The sequence below is a fragment of the Convolutriloba macropyga genome, chromosome 1, assembly GCF_964194025.1.
Source record: "Convolutriloba macropyga chromosome 1, txConMacr16.3, whole genome shotgun sequence".
Lineage (NCBI taxonomy): Eukaryota > Metazoa > Xenacoelomorpha > Acoela > Convolutidae > Convolutriloba > Convolutriloba macropyga.
The window spans coordinates 1,662,167-1,686,387 of NC_134468.1; positions in this window are offsets into that span (position 1 = coordinate 1,662,167).

Sequence of the window (24,221 nt, forward strand, 5' to 3'; positions counted from 1 at the left end):
TCTTTTGAGAGCAGCATCTTCCCGCTTGCAAACATACGGTTAATTTTTAAAAATTAAGAAATCAATTCTGAATATACACGAAAAATAAATGCTATGTTTACAAAGATTTTAAAATGTTTAGCAAATATTTGTCTTCATTTAGAAAAAGTGTTTGAGCCCATGATTTATAAACATTTGAAACATTTTGCGTTAATTTATAAATAACCGTTTACAATTTAAAGCTGAAACGTTTATAATTTTGGACTAAATTAACTAAATATTCAAAAACTTTAATTTTTTTTCCCTATATTCATTTCATTATTATTCACTAATATTTCAGAAGTTTAAGTATTCAAACCACTAATCGGAAACTGTTCCCTTTTCATCATACAAAGAGTTTTTACTTCCCACTGATAATATCACACTAAAAAAGAAAAGTTTTTATCTTGTTCAAACTAATGATCACAAAATCTCCACATAAGTTGATTTAAGTTGACATAAATTGATTTAAAATTTGAGGAAATTGATATGTTAACTGGTAACATACGTCTGCAGTTCATCACATATCGATTTCCGCACACTATAAGATATATTAGGTCACCTTATGTCAATTTCCGTGGAGATTTTCTGATCATTACTGTGAACAAGAAGAAACTTATTTCCCGTCGATAATCTTTATTTTGATTCTAAGAAGTGCTAACAAAATTTTTTTCTCCTGAAACCACTAAGTAGTCTTGATCACTCATAGGTATACTTTATTTTTCTTCTAAATTCGGCGTTAATATGAGCGATGCTTAAGTTAAGCAAAATTGACAATACATTTCCTAACTGGTTTTCAAGGATTGTATTTGCTCATGAAATGAGACGTAAAAGGCCACTTTTGTTAACTAAGTGCTGTGGCCAGAGCGAACTGGGTATTGGCTAGACCAAACTTACAGAAACATGGGTATTGGCCAGACCGAACAGACCAAAAGATGGGCATTGGCCAGACCGACCAGACCAAAATATGGGTATTGGCCAGACCGACCAGACCAAAATATGGGTATTGGCCATACAGACCAGACCAAAATATGAGTATTGGCCAGACCGACCAGACCAAAATATTGGTATTGGCCGGACCGACCAGACCAAACTATGGGTATTGGCCAGACCGAACAGGCCTAAATATGGGTATTGACCAGACCGAACAGACCAAAATATGGGCATTGGACAGACAAACCAGATCAAAATATGGGTATTGGCCAGTCCGAGCAGACCAAAATATGGGCATTGGCCAGACAAACCAGATCAAAATATGGGTATTGGCCAGACCGAACAGACCAAAATATGTGTACTGGCCAGACCGACCAGTCCAAAATATGGGCATTGGCCAGACCCACCAGACCACACTATGGGTATTGGCCAGACCGAATAGGCCTAAATATGGGTATTGACCAGACCGAACAGACCAAAATATGGGCATTGGCAAGACAAACCAGATCAAAATATGGGTATTGGCCAGACCGACCAGACCAAAATATGGGCATTGGCCAGACAAACCAGATCAAAATATGGTTATTGGCCAGACCGAACAGACCAAAATATGTGTATTGGCCAGACAGACCAGAACAAAATATGGGCATTGGCCAGACCGAACAGACCAAAATATGTGTATTGGCCAGACCAACCAGACCAAAATAAAAATATGGGTATTCGCCAGACCGACCAGACCAAAAAACGGGTATTGGCCAGACCGAACAGGCCGGAATATGGGTATTGACCAGACCGAACAGGCCGAAATATGGGTATTGACCAGACCGAACAGACCAAAATATGGGCATTGGCAAGCAAACCAGATCAAAATATGGGTATTGGCCTGACCGACCAGACCAAAATATGGGCATTGGCCAGACAAACCAGATCAAAATATGGTTATTGGCCAGACCGATCAGACCAAAATATGTGTATTGGCCAGACCGACCAGAACAAAATATGGGCATTGGCCAGACAAACCAGACCAAAATATGGGTATTGGCCAGACCGAACAGACCAAAATATGGGCATTGGCCAGTCCGAACAGACCAAAATATGTGTATTGGCCAGACCAACCAGACCAAAATAAAAATATGGGTTTTCGCCAGACCGACCAGACCAAAAAATGGGTATTGGCCATACCGAACAGGCCGAAATATGGGTATTGACCAGACCGAACAGGCCGAAATCTGGGTATTGACCAGATCGAACAGGCCGAAATATGGGTACTGACCAGACCGAACAGAACAAAATAAGAGTATTGGCCAGTCCGAAGAGACCAAAATATGTGTATTGGCCAGACCAACCAGACCAAAATAAAAATATGGGTTTTCGCCAGACCGACCAGACCAAAAAATGGGTATTGGCCAGACCAACCAGACCAAAAAATGGCCATTGGACAGACCGAACAGACCAAAATATGTGTATTGACCAGACCGACCAGACCAAAATAGGGGCATTGACCAGACCGAACAGACCAAAGTATGCGTATTGGCCAGACCGCCCAGACCAAAATAAAAATATGAGTATTGGCCAGGCTGACCAGATCCAAAATCCGGGTCTTGGCCAGACCAAACAGACCAAAATATAAATATGAGTATTGGCCAGAGCGACCAGACCAAAGTATGGGTATTGGCCAGACCGTCCAGAACAAAATATGGGCATTGGCCAGACAAACCAGACCAAAATATGGGTATTGGCCAGACCGAACAGACCAAAATATGGGCATTGGCCAGTCCCAACAGACCAAAATATGTGTATTGGCCAGACCAACCAGACCAAAATAAAAATATGGGTTTTCGCCAGACCAACCAGACCAAAAAATGGGTATTGGCCAGACCAACCAGACCAAAAAATGGCCATTGGACAGACCGAACAGACCAAAATATGTGTATTGACCAGACCGACCAGACCAAAATAGGAGCATTGACCAGACCGAACAGACCAAAGTATGTGTATTGGCCAGACCGCCCAGACCAAAATAAAAACATGAGTATTGGCCAGGCCGACCAGACCCAAAATACGGGTCTTGGCCAGACCAAACAGACCAAAATATAAATATGAGTATTGGCTTGACCGACCAGACCAAAATATGGGCATTGGCCAGACCAAACAGACCAAAATATGTGTATAGGCCAGACCGACCAGACCAAAATAAAAATATGGGTATTGGCCAGACCGACCAGACCAAAATATGGTTATTGGCTGGACCGAACGGGCCGAAGTATGGGTATTGACCAGACCGAACAGACCAAAATATGTGTATCGGCCAGACCGACCAGAATAAATTAAAAATATGGGTATTGACCAGATCGAACGGGCCGAAATATGGTTATTGGCCAGACTGATCAGACCAAAATATGAGTATTGGCTAGACCGACCAGGACAAATACGGGCGTTGGCCAGACCGACCAGACCAAAATATGGGTATTGGCCAGTCCCAACAGACCAAAATATGTGTATCGGCCAGACCGACCAGACCAATACAAAAAATATGGGTATTGGCCAGACCGACCAGACCAAAATATGGGTATTGGCTGGAACGAACGGGCCGAAATATGGGTATTGGCCAGACCGAACAGACCAGAATATGTGTATCGGCCAGACCGACCAGACCAAAATAAATATATGGGTATTGGCCAGACCGACCAGACCAAAATATGGGTCTTGGCCACACCAACCAGACCAAAATATGAGTAGTGGCCAGACCGACGAGACCGAAATGTGGGTATTGGCTGGACCGAACGGGCCGAAATATGGGTATTGACCAGATCGAACAGGCCGAAATATGGGTATTGACCAGATCGAACAGAGTGAATACCGGTCTTCATCCTGGGCTGTTTACTCTTCGAAATTATCCAAATTTTCTAAAATAATTGAAATAACGGCCAAAGAAATTCAAGACTTAGTAGGCCATAGAAATTTATTATAGGTTTTAAAAATCAATCAAATTTGCCCACAACAACTCAGGAATACCTCGTGACTGCTTGCATGACTTCTATCCACCCAAACGAAAATTCCGTTTCCGCCTTGAGTTCCCGTTGCTTTATAAAACCCTTTTGATCACATTTTGACGACCGAACAGTTGATTCGATTTCATTTCCTTCACAACACCCGATACAACACCCATCTTCAACTTCCCTTGTTGGGGGAGTTTTGTCACCTATCCATAAAATCAAAGGTGGACTGAAGCTAAGTTCGTCCGCTCTTTGTTCTGTTGAGTGCTAAAATTGTGCCAGAAATGCTTGCAATTTAACCACAACAACTGTAACACATCAGCAAACTAACGATTAGCATATTTTAAAATACATTTGAATGCTTTCATGAAAATTATTTAAATTTCGTACACATTATATTTGCAGGATAAATTTGGTTAGTTGAAAAGCCAAAAAGTTGACATGTGATTTGAATTAAGGGGTGTTTGCAAGTGTGATGCGTTCAATATGGCGTTATCAACATTGGATTGTACGAAAACAAATGTTAAAAAACATTGAAAATGGGAACGTTTGTTCAAATATATATATAAAGGGAACATCTGTCCCAAAATTAAAATGGGAGGTCTTATCCCAAAGTAATAATGAGATCATTTATCACTTTTACAAAAAAGGAAATAATATCCCATTTTCACGTTTATAAATCAGTGGTGTTTTCAATATTTAGTTCAGTTACATTTCAGTTCTTTTTGTGTGCATACATTCAATTCAATTAATCTCGTACTTTCAGCTGAAACATGACATCAATTATACTTAGATCTATTTCTATCTTTTACTTCCCACATAGTTTACATTAAAAAATTTTTAAATTCCCTCCCTTCATTATTCTTTAGAATTTCGAAGCTTTGCTTACTCCAAACTAAACAGCGATATATATATATATATATATATATATATATATATATATATATATCTCGATATATTTATTTATTATATATATATATATATATATATATATATATATATATATATATATATATATAGATTAATGGTTACTTTTGATCTTATTCTAGAATTTAGACAACGATATGCCCCACCTGTATGATTTCATCCTACCAGAAACTTCTGCGGAGCTAGAGGGGCAAACCGAAGAAGTAAAAGCCACATCAGTACCAGTAGCAGGAAAGAATATTCACAATTTGCATAACGGGAGAGAGGAAAAATTCACAGTTTAACAGCCAAAAATCTGACAGAAGTAACAATTATCCCAACAGCAACACACTTAAAACCATCTGCAATAGTACAATAAATCCAACTGAGAGTATTACCGACGAAATAACGCCTCAAAAATCAAAATTTGCAGAAGATAATGCTCAGGACACAAAGTACAGAGGATACGCGAGCTAAGACTGTAAATAACAATACGGCATCTGACCGAGGGGAATATCTACGAGATTCAGTCATACAGCTCAATATTTAAAACTTATTGGCTAAAGAACATCGCTCAACATAATTAAAACCCAACTGTGCCCTACCAATATATTACAGCCAATTTGAACAATGAACGGTATACTTATAATTTGGACTGGAACATAATTTATTGCAAGAAAAACGACAAATTTTCAAATTAGAAATCAATTTCTTCAGATGTGGTGTAAAATTTATTCAAAAACAATAAATTTTAGTTGTTTATAAATTTTTGTATTAATGAATGCTCAGCGGACAGTAAAACAGCCTTAGCAGCGGGATTTGATCTACTAAAATTTAACTTCTTAAAAAAATATTAAACATGGAAACCTTTGTCCCAATGTAAAAAATAGGAACATTAGTCCTAAATAAAAAATTTGAGGTTTTATCGCAGAAGGATAGTGAGATCTTTTATTCCATTTTTGTAAAAAAAAAGAGAGAAATTATATGGCACGCGTATACAGAGGTGGTGTTCTCAAGATTTAGTTCAGGTCCTTTTCAGTTCATTTTGTGTGCATGCGATTCAATTCAATTAATTTTTGCGATCAGCTCAAACATCTTATTTACTATACTTAGATCTATGTTCACCATGTACTCCCCACATCTCTTAATTAAGAAAATTTTAAGTTCCATCCCGTTTTTTCAGAACTTCAGAAATTTGTATACTCACAACTAATCGACTCGTAGAGGATGACAAAATGAAGTGCTTTGTTATTATTGGTGTTTATAATATACCAAACTTGTTATTTTACGGAGTGATATCGCAGCTTTCGATACAAAAATCAGAACAGAATATTCTGAAGTCCCCAATTTTTCATTTGCCAGTCCAGTTTTTTGTCATTATCCAAAATCTTGTTCACTTATTTGACAAAAGATTGAGCGAGCAGGGATATTGCCGAAAAAACGGCAAAGATGGGTTGCTCGTCAGGACAAGTTTAAGTTTCCATTATAGTTTCCAGGAAATCTGTTACGGCCCTCACGAATGGTTATCTTGTAGGAATCTGTCAGATTCTGGCAGATTGCTACAAGACGATGCATCTTCTGCAAGAAATCTCCCGGCATATTCTTACAAGATAAACATGTTTCAGCCAGATTAATAAAAGATAACCATTTTTCTGCTAGATTCTTACAAGATACCATTTTTTTCCTGCCAGATTCCTAATAGATAAATATTCTTTTGCAAGAAAATTCAGGACCGAAAAAACCCGCGCAAAACATTCCTATTTCCTACCAACTTAAGAAAAAAAATTCGAGACGGTTCAAAAATTTTAATGTACACATATTCTGTGCATTGACAAAAGAAAGCAAGAAACATCAGAAATTTATGATTACATGGCATCAGTAAAATCTCTCCATTATCGATCTTATTTCTTGTTTTTCATTTCGAAAACTTCTTTTTCTTGATTTTTTCTTGATTTTCTTGGGTTGCAGATGAATTGAAGCTTGGTTGAAGTTCGGTTGAATCCTTGCTACATCCAATCCAGCTACAACATAGGAAAAACTCAGCATTAGACATTTAAAAAAACGTCGATAAGGCAAAAAAAGGCCAGAAAAACGTAAAACGAGTGCCAAAAACAAAAACCAAGACAATGAAAAAAAGAGCGAAAACAGAGAAGAGCAGGAAGCAATCAGCTGAGCTCACGGAGTTCCGAAAAACAATGAACAAGGAAAAAACAATTAAAAAACAAAAAAAAACAAATCAGCACATCAGAGGCAGCAAAAAAGCAGAAAAAAACCGGTAAAATTAATCATAAATTAGGGCGCGGATTGCCGAAAAAACAAGGAAAACACAATGAAAAAACAAAGAACAAAAATCAGCAGAACAGCAGCAAAAAAAGTGGGCAAAATACAGGTGAAAATTGTCCAAAATGGGGGCACGGAGTGCCGAAAAAAAACAAGAAAAACAATGAAAAGACAAGGAAAAAGTAGTGAAATAAAATATAGTTTCAGTTTTGGTTGGCTCGTAATGCAACATTTTTGAACATATTTTTGGCATCAATCGGTTGCTTTTTCTTCTTCTGTCAGATAAACCACTGTTCTGACAGATTCTGCCAGATAATCAGCTTTCTTGCAGAATCCTACAAGATAATCATCTTTCTGCCAGAAGTTGGAAGATAACCAGTTTTCTGCCGGAATCTGCCAGATTCCTACAAGATAACCATCCAGTCTTGAACAGGAAGGTGAAACGACAATTGAATTGTGTCGATAAAAATTGTGTTGCTTGTTTATTATAAAATGAGATCTTTCAAAAAATCTTGACACGACATGCGGGAACTTTTTTTTATAACAATGCTTAACATGGTCTTGAAAAATTATCCCATCTGCTTTCTGCGAATCTATATCTACATCAGCTGAGCAAGGTGCATCCATTTTAAGGGCAGCAAAACTTATAAACATGATGACGCTTTTGTCACCATTTTCTCCTACTCTGCTCGTTTTCAGAGCAGCACTGAAGTTTTTGAAACCATGTCAAAGGAAAAATAAAAATTTTTCTGCAATAACTCCTGTTTGGAAGTCAAAAGTAACTCAGATGCTACAGACAGGGATCCAGATTTTTCTCTCTATTGTAGGATGTTTTTTTCAGCTCCCTATTTTTGGGAGACAAGAGTTGCACAGACCCAAGTGTCACAGTCTTTCAATATTTTAGGAGAATTGAATAAAAGCATTTTTGTTATTCAGTACTGGATGAGATCAGGCACAGTGCATGTTCTCAAAACATTTGTTTTTTATTCTTCCAATTCTTTGTACGTTGTTTGAAATTCGTTTTATTTATACTATTCATAGAAGAGTTTTTTTGCTGTAGCTGAATCAAATAAAGTTTTAATACATTTCGATGTTTAATAATATTGCTAATTTCTACCAATTGCAACCGTTAGATAGGCACAACTCTCTGGTGGAATATAGGATTAAAGTAAAGCAGAAACTGATTTTTATTCTGTTTACCCGTAAAATTGTTGAGTAGACTATCAGCATCAATGCCAATATAAGTAGTATATAGATGAGCGGAGCTGCCCGGGGGGGGGGGTGGTGACCCCCATGTTTTAAGATAGGCTATAGCGATTTCAAATCATTTTGGTCACCATTGAATTATCGCAGCCATGTATAAAGATAGGTAATAGATTTTACATGTATTAACATTAGAGTTATGGGAACAACGTATAAAGATAGGTCATAGATTTTACATGTATTAAGATTTCATTTTCGACAGTAATGTATAAAGATAGGTAATAGATTTTACACGTATTAACATTAGAGTGATGAGAACAACGTATAAAGATATGTAATAGATTTTACATGTATTAAGATTTGATTTTTGACCATAATGTATAAGGATGGGTATTAGATTTTACATGTATTGACATTAGAGTGATGAAACAACGTATAAAGATATGGAATAGATTTAACATGTATTGATATTTGATTTTTGACAATAATGTACAAAGATAGGTAATAGATTTTACACGTATCAAGATTTGAAAGAAGATACCAGCCAATTAGAATAGGTAATAGGTCTTATGTATAAGATTTCTCATTAAATTTTGCATCACAAAATAAGAATAAGCTAACAGATAGCAAATTGGAAAATGAAGCTGTGTTTTTATATCTAACAAGCTGTAAGCTGAGCGTAGCTATAATGCGGTGCTCTTGGTTTTTTTCGTCGTCTATTTTTGTTTTACATTTCTTCTAGAACATTCTGTCTCGTCACTGTTTAAGCGGTTTTTTTGACGCTTGATTTCACGCTTTCTGCGCGACCTAAACTGCGCGTATTCAGAAGTCCTTTGTTGCAAAATCAAAACTGATTGTAAGAAGAAAGATTGTAACGTCCGGACAGGCTAGTGGTTAAGGCAACGGGCTGTTGATCAGGAGGTCAGTGGTTCGAACCTCGGCAGTGGAACTTTTTTTGAACCCAAAAACATCCTCCTTCGAATTAAACTTTTTAGGCAACGGCGATAACTTTTATCAACTCTCTTCTGTATCATTTTCCATCTTTAATTTACGGTACGCAAGGGGTCCATATTATCATCCAGGGTCGCAAGGGGTCCATATTAGCAATATTTTCATCCAGGGTTGTCTACAGATCTGGTCAACACCTAGAGAAATTAGTCAGAAAACTTTTAGATGCTCAGTTTGAACTTTAAAAACCCGGTTCATGTTTCTCTTCAAGAATGATTACTTTTAACAGTGGACTCATCTAATTGACAAAATTTTTTTACAATCACATGTTCACAGGCGTACAATTAATTTAAATGGTTAAAATGTATGAAAAACAAATCAGAAAGTTTAGATCATCAAAGGCGTCGTATGAATTCCATCTGCATCCACAATTCGTTTTGGATAGAAAAACGAGAGTCCCTTTTTAGTTTGCTCATAGGTTAGAATTTGGTGATTTTTAGTTCTGAATCCTCTGTTAGTTGAGGCTATATTCACTGCATCGTCCAGGACTCGTCTGTATTTCTGTAAAGGTCCATCACTGTTTTCTTCCAGAACACTCTTGTTAAGTCCTTTGCTGCTGAACTTAGTTTTGTTCGTTACTGAATTATAGCAACAGTACGTTTTGCTACATAAACATAGCATTTCAGTACATCGGAATTCCTCTTTGAATAATCCAGGCTCACGCTTGTCATGTTTTATATGCTTATCGCAACAAGTTCTTGGGAAAAAATTACTTGTACTATTAGCTTGAAAAAAATCTGTGCAGTCATTACTTCTCATCTCATTACAAATACTCCTCATTTCTTGTTTAATGCATTCATAGAGATTTTCATGAGCCAGTGCCAGATACAGAGAATCAGTGTCCATTTCAAGCTCCTCAAATTTCTGAACATCACAGAACTTGTCAAAGAAATTGTAGTAGAGCTCCAGCATTCTCAGTTTTGCATACTGTAAGATAAAGAATCCAACAATTATTGGTTCACGATACTCAACAGTGCTTTTTGCAAGCTCAACCTCATTTATATCTGTCGAAACGTTGTTCAATCTTCTAAAAAGACGATTATTAATAGCTTTATGCGTCTTTTCATCGTTAAGATAAAGAGTTTCTGTGTGTCGACTTCGATCCATAATCTGATAACCATACGAGCTGTTCCCAAGTAATTTCATAGTTTCAGCAACAACGCTAGAGTCTGGATTTTCATCACCTTCTCGTCTTGCATCAACAACAGATTGTACAAAACCGTTGAAACATTTTTGCGGGATATACTCAAGGAATCTGTGGATTTTGGTACAGCGGAGACCCAGCTTCAAATAGAACTTTAATAATGGTGTTATGACTATTCCATTGTTTAATTTGTAACTCGAAATCAACATTCGTTGTGGTTTTAACAATAACGAGTTTCTTTCAGCATAATCCAGCATGAATTTACCTATATTCTCTCTTCCAACATCACAGTTTTTGAAAATTGGAGGAAAGTTTGCAAATCGTTCACGAAGCTCTTCAGGAACTTCCAAATCACACTGTACATATCCGAATAATTTATCTTCCTGTATCCGCATCAACGGCGTCTTACTGCTCAAAGGTATTTTGTAGGGGAAATTTTTTCTAACGTGGTTCTTCAACATGGAGTTCTTCTGAACATGATTCCACCATTCACATTCTCTCATCTCTATAACTTTGTATCCTTTCTTTTCTAGGTAAAGCTTTCGTAACTTATCAGACTCACGCTTCCGGATATCATTCTCAAATTCGTCCTTATCAAGACTTGGTTGAGTTTCTCTACAGAGACAGAAATGGTAGTAGCATCCAAGGGCCTCAAACATTGTTTGGCAGTGACTACAAAAGCCATCCACAGTAAAAGAATCAATTTTTTTCTGTTTTACAGTTGTATAGAAGCTCTCAATAGTACATTCGGGTCTGTTTGCCTGATAGAAAGACATTACCATGTTCTCAAACTTCCTGATTTTGTTTTGACGAGCTTTGAACTTTTGAAGATCGCTATCAAACTCCCATCTAGTGTAGAGTCCAGTTGGCATTGCTTGGCACATGGAGAAGGGGTACAATTGGCTAGCATCTATTCCAAGTATTGCTTTACAGACATTATTTGACCTCCGGATGAATGTTTTGTCTACAACAGCTTTCCTCGTAAACACTATTGATGGACCACCAGTCATTTCACTTCGTATTTTCTCATGCAAGTCTTTGTCAGCTTCGATGAAAGGGTAAAACTTTCTATCAGTTGATTTATGAAGACAGATATTTGCCAAATTGGGTAGTGTACACCCAAGCTTTAACATATCAATTTTCTGATCGTGATAAAATTTCATCATTTTCTTCGTTGCTTGCAAAGTTGGTACAACATCTTTGTTGTTATACCAACGAAGGAAATCTCGAAAAGTTTTCATTTTCTCCACCTTCCACAACTCTTCTAGGAGAGCATAGTTTTCTATTCCAGTTCTAGGCTTTTCTTTCAGTCCCATTTCCAGGAGAACTACCGACTCTTCTTTTCCAGATTTAATCAACTTTTCGAACTGAGCGAAATCTTTTTCCAGTGGATTTAGGTTTTTCAGTTTGCTGAAGAAGGAATCGTAATGTGGAAGATGGCTACAGTCAAGTTTCGATGGCGAATCAAACCATTCATATGGGAAATATCCTTTTGTCTCTTCGGATTGATATGCTTTCAGAAAGGAGTCCAGAGTTGTTGCTCCACCGAGAAAATTTACTATATCGAGAAATTGAATATCCCCAAATTTGAAAGAAATAAATTGATTTGCCTTCTTGATTACCGTAGGTGTAACAGCTTTGTCGTTGAGGAGATGAGGAATGAGATAGCTTTTGATTAAATTCAGATCATACTTTCCACTGTTGAATCCAAAAACTGGTAGAGTGTCAACATAATTATTGAAATGACACTGGAGATCAAGGAGCTGCTTTTGTTGGTATCGTAAGAATTTTTTAGAAGCATTTCTATCTTCTGTTTCACTACTGATAATTGATTGAGTTTCGGAAATAATTTGCAGTTTGCAGGAAACATCATTCAACCTGGTTTTGATCTCTGATTCCACCTCCAAGAACTTGGATCTCACATCCACCTTGTTTTTTGCTGCTAGTATTTCCAGTTGAGCTACAAAGGATATGATGAGACGATTAGGATCGTTTTCGCATATGAAAACTGGTTGGTCCAACAAATTTGAAGAGATTGATACCGATACAGGTACATGAGTACCAATCCATGATGTTGTCGCTGTGTTATTGATATCCACTGAATGAACACATATTGCTTCGAAGTCGAAGACGGCTAAATTTTTGAAGAGAGTATCATCTTCTGGATAAGCTATTGAGAAGTTGTCCAGCTTCTCAAACAATGTTTCTCGCAAAGAATAAACACCTCGCGGATAGACATTTTTCACTCGTTCTTTACAAGTTTTCAAGTGACGATTGAATTTTCCGGAATGGTTGAAAAAGACATCACAGCTGGGACACCGAAACTTCTTGAAGAATTTGTTGATATCATTAACATAACAAATATGGTTTTTATACCGAAGCAATTTGATGTTTTTATCATATCTTTCAACGCTTCGTCGAACAAGTTCACCAATAATTTCACCATCTTCAATGTCAAAATCATAGACGAAAATATTTTGTTTTATCAGTTCTTCAATTATAGGAATTTGATCAAAGGAAACACCTGCAAAATGTTCGGGGTCGCAACCACTTGCAGTAACAAAATTGTGAAATATTTTAGTCGCATTTGGTTCAACATCTATTGATCCGAATAAATGAATTGCAATTGCACGGAATAAACACAAATTATCGTTATACGGTTCATCGTGTCCGTTTGAAACGAGAGAATTAACCTCAGGGTTCCTTAACAATGGTTCTGGAAGTGGAGTATCAGTGCAACCCATAGGTATATTTGTAAGATGCGCTGCAAAAACGGTAACATTTGTGATTACTGTGAATCGCCATTTTGAGTTTTGACGTTCTTTTGTACATGTTTCAATCAAGTCAAGTTTCTCGATTTTGTTCTGAAGGTTTAATAAGTCGTTTCTATTGCTTAGAAGAAATGCTTGATCCAGGAGTAAGTTATTTTCATGCGGATAATAATATCGGTAATCGTTTGTCTCTACATTTCGCAAAATAAACCCCAATGCCAGGTTAACTTTTGCAGCACATTTCAATTTTGTGAAAACTTCATCGATTTTTTCATTGATCTTTTTGTTGTCCAAATCTGATAAACTGAAGTTGAAAACTTCTTGTCTACCATGCTCAGCATGCATATCGTCAAGCAAATGTTGACAGGCTGCCAGTTCTTCGTTCAATGACTCGCTATCGTTATCAACTTTCTCCATAATCTGACGAACACGGTTTGTGCTTGAGGACCCAATTTTTGTGCTCGCTTGATGTGCCGTTTTGCGATGCAGTTGAAGTGAGTAGAAACTTGGGAACTGTTTCTGACAGACAACACACTTGTTCAGTGTATTACGAACTTTTGCTCCGTGAGCCTTCGCAATATGGTATGACAATTCTGCAGTATTTTTTGTCGCAAAATTACAATTCCTTTTCTTACAGTAAAGCGTCCCCATCATACATGTCTTCCTGTGGCGAGCAATATGAGCCTCAACAACAGATTTCCCACAATTTTCACAGTTGACGGGTAGGTTTCGATCGTTTGCAGGCATTTTGTAATAATTGGGTACGTTTAACTATGAAATGAACAAATAGATGTTTTATTTTTATCGAAAAGTATTGACAACTGAGTCTTAGAATATGAATAAACAAATGTTTCTCAAGTTCTGCAGAAATTCAAAGTGTATTCATGAATACATGCGAGCAATAAATTTGAAATATTTTTTTATGTTACTAAAAATAGATTTTAATTCGAGTTGTCAACCAATCACAGCAAAATTTGCAGAACTTCGGGAAATTGCGACAGCCTTTATTCATGTACAGAACTTCAACAACCCTGATTTGTTTTCGTAAAGTCTAGACAAAATTTATTCGGTTTGTTTACTTAAGGTCTCGGTTTGTTTACTTAATGTCTAGACAGAATTTGTTTACAAGCAATAAAAATAACAATGTAAAGAAATTTCGTCTTCGAACGACCTTGACATTTTGTTTACACCATGTTATCAACTCAAACCCAATAATTCATAGAGGTATATCACTATTTACTCACTCAGTTTTGTCTCTTACTATGGATGAAGCTATGTACGAAAACAGTCCTAAATACTTCAAAAAATTTCAAAAACGATTCAAAAACACTATTTGCGACACACAACCAAAACCTCAAGATTCTGGAATAGAAAATTTTGCATACGGTTATCATTCGTCTTCGACTGTTATCGATGGTTGTTCGTTTGGTTCCAGTCATTGACATCTCATTTTTGAAGATACAGGTACGGAAGATAAAATTGTTTTTTCTTCGTATGCTCCTGCGACGATACCTTGTCTTGTGACTTGTTTTAAAATCCTTATTTTGCCTACGGAGAAAAATTTTGTTACTCATGGTGCTATTATTTCTCGCTTACATGTTGCTGTGGAGTACTTGTCAAAATTTAATCATGTTTCAACCAAGACAACTAAAAAACAACTTCCTCTGCCTAATCCCGTGAAAAGACTCTCAACCAATACTACTACCATACCTGCTTCTACTATCCCTGATGTGACTGTAAAACGTTTTTGTCAACTAATGCTTGGTGAACATTCTTCTTCTCTCTATCAGATTATGGATATAATTTTAAGTGGGCAGGGAAGTTTTGTAGGTGAGACTTCAGACTATTTAATAAATTTTCAGTTCTGTAAAAATTCTACTGTCTAAAATAGTGCTGTGATAGAACAATTAATTCAATTTCACTCCATATGTTTTAAAAATGCCAACAATTGCAATTCATTTACATCGGGTACAAATGGAAACTTACTGCTATAGAAATAATGAGCAATATAGATGCAAAATAAACCACACAGTTGCGAGTCTGCTGATTGCAGGGGAGACTGAATATCTCTTCTGTGCTCCATAATATCCATCGTCATATGTAAATCAGTACATTGCTGTAAGCGGGAGAAAATGTCTCTATAGGCAGTCAGAGGAAGTGCTAACGGATCTGCAAGGTATAGTACGGGGTGTGCGTAGCGTTTCGCAAGCATCACCCAATGTGAACCAATAGAATCAGCTCGCGATGCATTCACAATTATAAAACTGTTAACTGGTAAATTTAAGGGATAATTGTCAGCCGCATAAACACCTCGAAATTTGAATTTGAGATGTTTGCACTTTTGAACATGAAAATAAATTTGGTCTTCATCCATTAGTAAGTATTCATAGGTAGAACCTTTTTGGATACGTTTCTTGCAGAGTCAATGTACACAGTAGACGATTTTTCTCCCAGGAAAAAAATTTCAATGTTGTTTGGCAAACCAGTATCAAATTTCAGTTCAACCGATAATGATGAGTTGGTTAGTTCGGGATGAATAAAATCATGCGTCGCCTCTTGCGTGCTAGTTAAGTCAAAGACCATTATAAAGTGATGCGCAAAATCATTTAGTGGTATTCCATGACCGTTTTCAACATAAGCAAATGCACTCATTGAATTGTAATACAGACGCTTGTTATCATTTGTTAACATTGGAGTGCCAGCTGTTGCGAACCCGTTTCGATAGACCGTAATTTCACTCAAATCAAACTTTTGATAGTGGTAGGGATTGATATTGTTAGTTCCAATGAATGCATTGCTCCTGCACAATGCAACAATCAGCCGCCTTATTGGTTCTTTTGTGAAAATATCTTCATGTTTCAACTGCGTTGACCTGCTGTTGCGAGGAATGTTTTTGTTATTACTTCATTGTAGCGATACATTGCCGGAGTTTTTAGGAGTTTTTTTTCAATGGCTCCAACAACGTTGTCTGACACTGTCATCTTTCTAACAAATAAGTTTGCTTCATCAATTTTAACTTTGTAATTTTTTGCCGCTGTCTCACTAATGGTAACAAAATCATCTTGCGACCTTCGGAAAGAAAGTCTTAAGGTAACACCACTTACTAAATGTTTTTCACAGGAAAAGAAATCAACAGCGAGCTTTCCATATAAAGTAATTTGTTCCGATTCTCTCACAGCTACCTGCCTTGCATCCCTTGAAGCTGCAGCTATACCAGCGGGGTTCGGCTCATACTCGTAACCTTGACACTTTAACCAAGTTTCCTTTGCATCGGTTCCATGTGAAAATTCTGTTTCAATAAAACTTTTATGAGCATAGTGTCCATTAGCTGAGGAAATTTTTATTCCATTTGCAGAAACAGTACAGTCGGCAAACAGTGAATGAAGAACATTGTTGACAAAATATGCAGCATCGGTTGCGGTTGCATCGCCGGCGGTATATCGCAAATCAGTTCCATCAGCATTTTGTATTCGACATTTTACTTCCAAATAAATTTTCTGCAAATCTTTGAAATTGTTGCGATCGCCTACAACTTCGAATTCGAGCGATGATCCAGAGGGAGAATAAAGTGGTCCAGTTTTTTGCTCAAATGATTGATCAAAGGTGACTAGCAAAGGTGGTTTTTCAAATAAATCCAAGGAACTGTGAGTGGCTTCGGAAGGTATTACAATATTAGTTCGCATTTTTGACTCGAGAGAAAAAATCCAGTCGACTTCTTCTTGGCTGTGGTTTTCGAGAAATGATTTTTTTAGTGGAACGTTTCTTTTAGGTTCGAGGTTTAGCATATTGTTGTCTTCGACGTTTAATAACTTGCCGGCCTCGTGTTATGCGTGAATGGAGAGAACCACCAAATTGTTTTCGGGCTGTTTTTGCAACCGTGCTTTTCAACGCCTGCTTTGCCGACTTTCGTTTCGTTGCTACTTCAACCAACTCAGGTGCACCCTGCACTAAAAGCTCTCGGCCAATTCTTTTGGCAGCGGGCCATATAATTCTTCTTGCCAATGGTAAAGCAACTCTTCCAATACCTGCTGCGAGGGCTCCAAAGCCACTTCCTCTTTGACGATAATGACCGGAGAAATGTGGCATTGACTGTGATGCTTGGTTGCTGTAGTAAGCTTCCATTTCACTTGATTTTTTGAAACTTTAGGCCTACTATCACTTTTCCTGTACCATTAAATGGAATAAGTTTTCCGGCTTCGTTCCTCAACTCCACTTTAATGTTCTGAATATTGTTAGAAAGTATGGGCTTGTAATCCAGAATTGTAAATGTCTTGTGATGAATGGGTGTAACAGTGTTTATGCTGCCGTTTCTTAAACGCCTTTCGGTCTCAATGATTTTAATTACAGGAGCTCTCACGTCTCCAATATTTTGATATTCTATAACGTCTATGTAGACAAATATTAATTGTGAGCCACAGGTTATATCAACTGGAAAATCACTTTGGTGTCTATTGAGAGTTTTGTGTGATTTGTATCCAATATGAATGTATCCATCATGCGAATTGTCTTTTATACCCTTGAAGCCGAGAATACTTGGAATTTCTTCGTTTTCAAATGAAAAACCCTCATTCGCTCCGAATTGTAAAACCAGTGTATGAGTAATTTTGTCAAAAGTAAAATCAAATTGTTTAAACTGAGCAATTCGCCTGAGTTCATCCATTAGTTGATCCAAGCTACTGTAAATGCCTTTGCGAATTTTTCTGAGGTGTCCACTGCGATTATTTGAGGCGTCGAGTTCCACTCCCGAGTTTTTATAAACGACTAACCCGTTTGAATTGACGTTGTTGATGTTTGATGGGAAGGATAATGAAGATAAAGCTACTTGCCATTCTCCATCCAAAATAAGTGGTTGAGATAACTGGTTACGGAATTTTGCCATTGTGTTTTCACCAAAAACTTCCATTGATGCGTTGGATATTAGATCGATTGTGAATTCTTTGGCGGGATTCATTTTATTCGTCTGCAGTAACTAACACGTTTACTTGGACTAATTCCGGTTCATAAAATTTACCTTCAATTGTAACGTTGTTTGCATCTATAAGATTGTACGTTGGTGGACACACGGTAGCAATTTTGAATATCGTAAAAACTTCGTCTGTATAATTTTGTTTATAACCTTTTCTGGATTTTTCGTCGTGCTTTGCAATTCTAACAAGTTCTCCTTTTTCGTATTTTGGTTTGTACTTTGTTGTGTTGATTGCTAATGATATTAAAATTGTTTCATGTTTTTTGAAAACTTTTTTAGGTGCTAAATGGGTTACCCGGTTAACACGACTGTTTATAGTATTTACAAACTGGGGTAAATATTCAATATATGTCCAAGTCCACTTTTCTTCCAAATATTTGTAAATGATGTTTTTAAGCGATCGAATGTTCCTCTCTGCAAATGCCGACTTGGTTTCGCTTTCTGTTGTATATAAATGAATTCCTTTCTTTTCACAAAATTTTTTGAAATCTCCTTTGAACTCTGATCCTTTGTCTGTCCAGATTTTTTCTGGTTGTTTCTTCTTGATCATTTTTTTGAACGCTTCAACAGCATCTTTTGCATATAAAGCTTTCATTGGTTGAACTCGTAAGTAACGTGATAAAACATCCACAGCCACTAACAAATATTTTACACCGTTGTTGTGTTGGGCAACTTTATCCATATACGCAACATCGACAGACCAGATTTCATTTATTCTATATGCAACAGCTTTCAGTCAGGGAAAACTTTTCCTGAATTGTCTGTTTTTTGTGTACGGGGCTTTCGACTGAAGATAGCGAACAATTTTGCCTCTGGTGAAACTGCTAGCCTCCTTCAAGTTAGCAATGCTACCAAATGCAGCACTGCCTTTAGTGTACAATTTGTCTAACTGTTTAACTTGATAGGAAGTAATTCTCCCAGGGGCTGGTTGGTTTGATTTCTTTTTCTGCCTCTTCAAAGTTTCTCTGGTCTCTGTCAGAAGCTTTTGTTTTCTTTCGCTGGGATTTTGAAGCAAATTCTTTGTCCGACTCATATTCCAAAAATTGCGGTCTCTCTTCAGATGATAAATTTAGAAACTTTTTGGCGTATGTGTTACAAGTCAAATGCGACCCAATATCGAGATGCGTTAATACGCTGAAATGTTCGAAAGATAGTTTGCAAGTGGTTTGCTGTAAATTGTAAAGAAATGTAGCAGCAAGAACTTCTGTATTTGTACCATTAATAAGCAATCTCTTTGATGAGTCCAAGGATACAGAATCTGATTCCTCTATTATGTCCAGTATTGTATTCGCTCTTTCAAACTTTATCCCCTTCAAGATTCTAATATCATTCAGCACTCCTTTTTTGATAGTCGATGTGTTGTCTGTCGTAAATGATTTCGCCATAGACTCGTTTATTGTACTTCTATCATCCACTGAAGCGTCAGTTTGTTGTTCTGTATCCTGTTGCGAGGCAGAAGGAGCTGATGGTGACTTGTTTCTCTGGAGAAGCGATATCTGCTTGGCTGGATTGTGAATATTTTTGTTGCTGAGTAATTGAGAGACATGAGGCTGTTCTCTTGTATACATCTGTTTAGGTATTAACACAAACTCTTCAGTATGCATTTTGTTCTATATAATCAATGCAGGGTAATGCTATGAGTTGAATGAGATTGTTGCCCGAGGGAGATTGAATTATTTTTAACCGTTCAGTTTTCCCTACTTTCCTGTTTGAAAGCTGACGCAGAGTTTTTTCAAATTTTTTTAGTTCTTTTTTATTGACTGGAACAACTCCAGAGAATACGTTCATCACACAGTCACTCAGAAACCAAATGAAGTCGCCGTCTTTAAGTAACTCGGATTCATTGTTGGAGTTCTTGTTTGTGCTATTTGCCCATTGCTTGAGCATAAGCAAATGTTTCTTTTTCATTCGTTATTGGTGTAACAACGGCTTCCTCCGAAGGAATGTAAAAAATTGAAGGATTAGGTCCAATAATATGTGACGCAAATCGTAAACCCTGACTGGTTTTGGGATCGAGATCAATAATAAAATGTCCAAAGGGCTCCGCAGTTGCTAGTTTGTATGCTTCTTTTATCAGTTGGAGACAATTCAACTGTTTTCCAAGATATTCAATTTGTTGAATGTCACAAAGCGACTTGAATAATATTATGTGTGTTGTATTCAGATCAATGGTTCTGGACCATTTGCTTTGATGGAACAAATTATGCTTGATGTATATAACCTGTAACTTGCGATGACGTCCTGAGGTAGCTATTTTTACAAATTCTTTATCGTTGAAGATTTCTTCACATGAATCATCATAGACAAGCAGACAATGCGATAGATTTTTTGTTATATCAAAGCCTGAGTATTTTAGAAACTCAATCCCTGGTACAACTTGTTGCATATCTTTGAAAAGTGGTTGGAACTCTTTGTAAAAATAATAAATTTTCTCAAAACGTGGATAAAAGGTCGAACCGTTTAGCATTCGAAACAAGAATTCTGTTTTACCACAACCACTCGGTCCTACAATTGACATGAATACCCTGTCACGTGTAAGAATAATTTTGTTCATAGTTTGGGATTAGGTAAAATGTAACCAACTAAACTGGATAAGAGAGCAATCCAGATTGATTTCTCTTCACAGCTTTCTGATAATAGAAAGAGCATAGAAAAGCAAAGAATGATCATTAACACAATGATACTAACTTGAACAAAAAATATTACTTCGGACCTTGGCACTGTTGAATTTGAACAACAACGCCATGGGGGCCTCTCCTTGTTGTTTACATCAAGGACTAAATTACTGATACCGGCGTCAGCCTCGTCTCTTTGATTCATTGGAGAAAAATAATTAATTGAAAAGTGAATTGAAACAAGAATGATACAAAATGTTAAATTTTTGAATTATTCTCTGGGCAACTGTTTCTTGTACCAGAACTCAAACAAATTGAAACCTTTAATATGAATTTTTATCTCTAGTTTATAACAAACGGTTGATGAGTCATTTTCCTCGAACGATGGTTGACTGAAGACTTTTTCAACTTCGGGGTGCTCCAAGACACCCAAGACACGCAACTCACTCGGCATCTCATTAAGTGATAGCTCACGTTCTGGTGGTGTTTTTTTTTCAATCTAAATTGAGGAACTTTTTTGTCCGCCCATTGCCTCCAACGTGGGATTCGCTGCTCTTTGGGGGACTGCATAGGCTTCTGGTTTGTTTTGTTCATAGCCATAATTGGACTGATTCCGATGCTCTCGAGCTCTCTGTTTATTTTTTACGTACAGTTGGAAGTGATAGAAATTATCTATCACGGGCAGGAAAGCCCTAAAGCTGTCTAGTTCGTCGGGAGAAAGAGTAATGGATGCAAAATAAGGTTTTGCTGCTGCGCTATAAAGCGAGTTGTAACGCGGTTGTTGTGCTGTGTTTGGTTTATTGTTGAGATAGTTCGCTCGGTTCTGTTGATCACTTGAAAAATTATTCTGTATTGGTGGAGAGGGATCCTGAACTCTGTTGAATATTACAATCGGCTGATCGTCAAGTGGAGTCAAGCAAGTGAATATCTTCAAGTTGTCTGACAGATAAGTTGTTAAAGTTGCCGTGTCTTCTTTGTACATCACTTTGTGTCCACTGTGAGAATATTCTTGCTTTACGTTCCGCGCAGTGATTTGATAATTGATCGTTTGTTAAACGAAAGTTTGAATGAAGATAACAGGAGTGAACTTGTTCTTCTGATATTATCTCTGAGATTCGGGGACAATTTAGATCCTCCAGATTATAAACAGTTTTTTGTAAAAGCTTACTGAGGAGCTCACACTTTTCAATGCCTTTGGCAAAGAAGTTTTTCCGTGTGAATCGGAAACTGAAACTCAGGCAGATTGTTTTCAAATCACAGTAAGGTATATCACCTTCGTCCCAATCAAGACCGTGTAGGTTATTGGTCAGCCAAATAACAGTTCGTCTATCGTGTGCGGGTAAATCAGCGAATTTAAGCGGCGGTTTGAAAAATATTGTATCGTTGTAACTTGAACACAAACTGAGTTCTTTTATAATGAATCCAAGTGACTTGAGTTTGAAACCTTCGAGATCGAGGACAATTATATTTGTGGTTTTGCTGCCAAAATTTTCTAGCATTCCAATTCACGAAACAATTGTGAATGAAAAATTTTCACTGATAGAATGAATAATATTCCTGTCAGGTGTCCAAAAAAACAATTGTTTACTGGTGAGTAACGGAAAGCGTAAACATATCCAGGGCCTTTGTTTCGGCAATCTTTTATAAATCCAGCGGCGTCATGCAGTGCAGCATGAAGTCGTAGCACTTTGCTCCGTTTCAATAAAGGATCTAGTCTTGAATTATCAATTCCAATGAAACCACCATAGGGTCTAAATTTAAGTGCTATTTCTCCGTCAACTTCCGGATCTAACAAAGAACAAGCAGCTACGAAATATAATTGTCGATAAGATATGTGTGTATAATTTATGTCACCTCTCAGTGATAAAACTTTCTCATGAATGAGCTTGATGTCTTTTGTTCCTATTGTGTTCATTATTTACTGTTTACTGAACGTGAGCGTTTAGAGTTTTTGTTTATAAATCTTTCAATTATGATTGGTTGTCAACCTGAATCATAAATCAAGCACTCCTATTGGTCAATTTATTTTGGAAAGTGTTGTGACCTTGAACATGTTTGGACATGATCCGATGACTCTCCAATTAATATATCATTAATGATTTTATACATCTACTAACAGGTTAGTTGTTTTACTGTTGTTTTCACCAATTTATGTTTGCTGGTTTCTCTTGTACAACTCTGGTTTTTTTATCATTGTGTATGTATGTATATGCATGTATGTATGGATGTACGGATGTATGTATGTATGTATGTATGTATGTATGTATGTATGTATGTATGTATGTATGTATGTATGTATTTAAGTATGTATGTATGTATGTATGCGATTTTCAACACGAAATCTTAAAATTAAGAATTTCGTGTTTTCAACACGGAAATCTTAAGAATTCCTCGATTTTCATCACGGAAATCTTTTGAACTCCGCTATTTACAATACGGAAATCTTAATTTTCACACTGATTAAACCCGAAAAAATAGGGTAAAAATTTCATTATTTGAAAAAATTTTTTCCGACAACTTTTTTAACTCAAAAAACATGTTTCACACAATTTCACATTGATTAAAGCCGGAAAAAAGCAAAAAAATTTTTCAACCCCATTTTTCAAAAATTTTTACAAGTTCTGACCCCTCTATAGGGTAAAAATTTCATTTTTTGAAAAAATTTTTTCCGACAACTTTTTTAACTCAAAAAACATGTTTCACACAATTTCACATTGATTAAAGCCGGAAAAACGCAAAAAATTTTTCAACCCCTTTTTTCAAAAATTTTTACAAGTTCTGACCCCTCTATAGGGTAAAACTTTCATTTTTTGAGAAAATTTTTTCCGACAACTTTTTTTACTCAAAAACATGTTTCACACAATTTCACATTGATTAAAGCCGGAAAAACGCAAAACATTTTTTCAACCCCAATTTTCAAAAAATTTTACAAGTTCTGACCCCTCTATAGGGTAAAAATTTCATTTTTTGAGAAAATTTTTTCCGACAACTTTTTTTACTCAAAAAACATGTTTCACACAAATTCACATTGATTAAAGCCGGAAAAACGCAAAAAAAATTTTTCAACCCCATTTTTCAAAAAAATTTTGCAAGTGTCGACGCCCATTAGCGGTAAATTCTCAAATATGAAAAGCTGCATCTGAATACTTTTATCATACAATAAACATGTAATCGCAATGCTAGCAATAGCAGTGCTTAAAATATATCACTGTTCTAAACAAACAAACAGACCTCGCAGCAAACAATTAGTGATAACAAAAACTGGGTCAAGCTTGTAAACAAATTGAACAAAGTTAAAATCAGCCGAAAGTTAAAAGAGAAGAAAATTTTGAAAAAAAAAATCGAGGGCTGACCAGGGGTACAACGGGGGGGGGGGGGAGT